This window comes from Gavialis gangeticus, unplaced genomic scaffold (genome assembly GCF_001723915.1).
Source record: "Gavialis gangeticus isolate Ggan-Ray unplaced genomic scaffold, GavGan_comp1, whole genome shotgun sequence".
NCBI lineage: Eukaryota > Metazoa > Chordata > Crocodylia > Gavialidae > Gavialis > Gavialis gangeticus.
This window is the reverse complement of record NW_017729031.1, coordinates 102,157,670-102,161,950: the sequence shown is the minus strand read 5'-3', so window position 1 is coordinate 102,161,950 and position 4,281 is coordinate 102,157,670. Positions and strand designations below refer to the sequence as shown.

At 39.2% G+C, this 4,281-nt stretch overlaps 1 long non-coding RNA gene across 1 annotated transcript in view; it reads left to right on the top strand.

The window, feature by feature from the left end:
• The first annotated feature begins 6 nt into the window (after positions 1–6).
• The window catches only part of LOC109302019, a 20,501-nt gene continuing 16,226 nt past the window's right edge, over positions 7–4,281 (top strand). The window contains exon 1 of the long non-coding RNA XR_002098689.1: positions 7–396. This is a non-coding gene — a long non-coding RNA (uncharacterized LOC109302019). The remainder of the gene's footprint in view (positions 397–4,281) is intronic.

The window sequence follows — 4,281 nt, the reverse complement described above, 5'->3', positions numbered from 1 at the left end:
CTGCCTGTAGTTTAGGACAGGTTTTCCTTGACAAAAAGCAGTCCAGAGCATCCTTCTGAGGTGTGGGGAGACAAAAACAAAACAAAAAAAAAAGGGAAGATTTGTATAAGTAAGGTTGTTTGTTTTTTTTTCTTCTCTCTCCTGCAATTTATTTTGAATGGTGAGGTGGTTATTATTATATATTTTTTGTTCTTGTAGTTCACAAAGTTTGTCACCACCCTGCAGTCTGGGTGACCGTTTTCAAAACAGGTTTGGGGTAGGAAAGAATTGGTGCTGGAGGGGAGCTCCCATCCAAACACAGGAGGTCTGAGGTTGCTGTGGGATAGTTTGGCAGAACTGCATCATCACGTCTCCTCTCTTTCTCCTGGCAGTGTAAATGAAGCAAGTCGTGGACAGGTAGGACGGTACAGATGCTGCTTTTTATTTCTTTTCAGAGTTGAGAAAACTAGGTCGGGGGAGGGGGTTGATGCAAGGAAGGGAAATCTCTAATATATCTGGAAAACGATGCTGTGCTGTCGCAGATTTGGCTTTGTGTCCCTGGAAAGACGGGATGTGAAAAATAAATGGTATGGATACACATTTTCAGGCAGAGTTTTCAGAGTTTTCTTTTCATGTTTTTCAGAGTTTTCTTTTCATGTTTTCTTTTCATGTTTTTCAAAGCGTTTTAAAATCTGTTTTGATCCTTTTCCAGGTATTGTTTTGACTGAGGTCATTTGTTCATGCTGTGAATGAATCCCACACCACTATTTTGCAGAGTTGAGCAACACTAATAATTGATATTACAATATCTTTCAAAATGCTTCTAATATAGATTTTTTTTTCACCGCGAAGGTGCTTTGATTAGACTCTGCAGCACATATGAAATGCTGTCAAAATAATCTGAGATGCTACCTTGTATCCATAGGTGAAAACATTCATCACTCAACTGAGCCAGACCTATGATAATGTTTTGTGCAGTAAGGTTCAGTAGAATCACATATACAAGGATGAACAACTGCCAAGACATCCTTCAGCTATATCTGCAGGGAGGAAAAGTAATTAGAAACTAAGGAGATGTATAGTAGAGAACTTGGAAAAAACATTGCTTTGTAAAAGTTATTGATGTGATATAAAATGGCTCTGACTGAAGTAATATCAAACTGGAATTAGCTGGCAATGACATACTGTCTTTTTAATGAACAGTGGAATATATCAGGAGTTTTTCAATTCCTTGGCATATTAAAATGGTTCAAAATAGGGGGTACAGTATTTCCATTTTTTAAAGCTTTTTGACAGCTGACCTTACAGGTCAGTTGTCTTTTGAGATAGTACAGTCTGTGGAGTCTAGTCTTTGTGGGTGCTTTTACATGAGCTCTGGGAGTGAAGGATGAGGGGGAGGCACTTTAATTAGAGCACATCCAAGAGCCACTCTAATTAAAGCGCCACTGTCTCCTGTATCAGCATCCCTGCACTTAAAAATGGTGGCAGGGGCACTTGAACTAAAATTAACTTTAGTTCAAGCACCCCCACCTCCATTTGTAAGTGCTGGGATACTGATACATGACATGCAAGAGGTTGCTGGAGCATGGCAATTGCCAAGCTCCAGCAGACTTGATTATCTGGAGCGGCCTCCACCACACTTACGTATAGGCGCCCTGTGTGTATGTATGCAGTGGGTTTTCCATTTGAGTAAATGAGCTTTAGAGGTAAAACATAATAAAGAGCCAGCTCACCTTTTTAGTAAGAAAAATATTTTTGCTTTAGCAAAAAAGGAAGACTGAGGAGGGATTTGATAACTAACTGTCTAGTTTTGAGCCCCAGACTTCAAAACAGGACAGGTTGGACAGGGTGGACAGGTTGGAAAGAGTCAAGCACAGAACAGCAAAAATGACTTGGAAAGCAAGACTTATGAAGAAAGGCAGAAAGGGTGAGGGGTATTTAGTTTGGAGAAGTCTTCAAGTACCTGAAAGGCAGTTAGAGAGAGTAGGGAGATGAGCTTTGCTCCATGGCCATAGGGGACAGGACTAGGAGCAGTGACCTCAAGCTCAACCTCAAGTAGGGGAAATTGAGGTTGGCAATTAGGAAGAACTTTCTGATTATGAGGGAGGTCAAGCACTGGAAGAGGCTACTGAAAATAAATTTTGGAATTTTCATCCATGGAAGCTTTCAAAAGCAGATGGGCAAACACTTGGCTGAAATGGTCATGTCAGGGGTTAAGAATTGATCTAGCTGGGACCTTGAGCTGGAGGCTGGATTAGATGACTTCGTGAGGTCACTTCCCCTACTTTCCTATGATCCTATTTTTTTAAATAATCATTAGCATATTAGCCTAGGCTACAGAACTGCATCCTGATAGAATGGATGGAATGAGTATAAAGAAGGTGCTTGTTCCACTGCCAGAACAATATACTGGAATATAATAACTAACCGAATGGAAGTTTTAGTAAAATCAAATATAATTTGAGCAAAATTGTACATGGTGATGGGGAGGGTGGAAGATTGTTTGTGACCTATTCACTGATGATTTTATGTCCTGAAGCATGAACTTGGGATAGCTCCTTTTTATGATATACATAATTACAGCTATTATTGTATAGAATGTGTATGTGCCTACAAATGTACAAAAACATAACATATAAATAAAACATTTCCATCAAAACAACTGGAATTTGCCTGAGTACAGAATTTAGATTCACCGAGTGACCTCTTGTTCTAGTGTTGTGTTGATGGGTAAAAGCAAAGGAATGGCTAATTTTCACTATACTTGTCTATTGTGAGGTGTACAGGTTAGTCTGATCTCTTCAAACTCTTCTCTTTTCCAGGATAATTTGTAGTGTTTGTAAAGTTCACACAGTAATGGTTGTTACTGTTGCAGTGTAAGCAGAGATTGGTCTGATATAAGGTGGCATTTTTAGTGCTTTACACGGGGAAGGGTAACTGATATAACTAGAAAACCTCACATGTCCAGGGGGTAGATACAACAGAGCTAATTGTGTTCCTCAATTTGGGTTACCCTTCAGTTTGGGATACAGATGATATACTACATGATAGAATTGCCTAGCAAAGTAGTTGAGATACCTTGAACAGAAATAATATACAATCCTTTTCCGTGTGTTGGGCTCATTCACTTAACTTTGCAAGTATTACCTTCAGTGGATCAACTCACAGGCCTGAAGCTATGCAGGATGTAGGTTGGATGTGCAATTATACAATAGTATATCTGTGCAAAAAAACCCTCTTTGCTATGAGGTGATTACAAGGCCCATGACGTTTTTAATGGCAAAGAAAAAAAAAAGAAATTGGAAACAGCAAAATATATTTCTCAATCAACTTCGCAAAAGTTGAAAGGGGTGGTATCGAGTAGTTTATGCCAAAAACTAATGCATCTTCTAAGAGGGATAAAATAATGAGGAAAAGTTGACTAGATGTTGGCAGCAGAGATAGCTATAATCTTTCAGTCTGTTGCTGAGAAGTGTAAATCAGTGAAGTAAGCCAGTAGCAGGAGAATGTGTTTTAACAAAAGACCATTCATCTTAAAGGATTAAAAATTAATACAATAAACTCTGTTCATTTTTCAGTAATTTTTAAGAAGTGTAAATGAGTCATTGGTATAACTAAATCACTTTTTATTGCAATACAATAGTAAATTGTAAAGGGCAAACTCTGCCTTAATCATGCAGAGTAAATTGGAGTATTTGTATGGGTAAGGCAAGCTAGATTTTACTGTGCAATTTTGCAGGAGAATGGTTATGGTGGTTTGACAGCAGTGCTGGACAACAGGTACCAGAATTTTATTTAGCAGAAAAAAGAATAGAAATCAAGTCCAAAGGAGAAAATACTTAGAAGTGTCCCAGCATCAAGTGAAAAATGAAGAATTGCTTTCTCAAGCTTGTCATCTTTGAAGATCTCTCTCTTTCTCCACCCCTGCACATTTCCTCATTGAGAACAAGAGTCGATCTGGCTGTCTTGATTTCTGTGTCAAATCCATAAACCCACTACACAGCCCAAAATTTGTCCTGTACACTGGGTATCTCTGTAGGATAGCAAAAAAAAAAAATCTTCCTTTCTGTTCTGCAGCAACTAGTGTCTCCAGAATAAGAGTCTGATTGTGCGCCATTGGTGGTACTATACAGCTGGACTACAGACCTTGAGGGTGTTTGCACCTAGTGGCTGCGTCCAAATAACCGGAGCGTGCAGTTTGTGGTGCCATTAAAATGTACATTGCACTGCAAATTTACAGTGTGGTGGCAAAATCTGCTACCAGGATTTCCTGGTAGCAACCCCCCCCCCCCCAAAAAAACC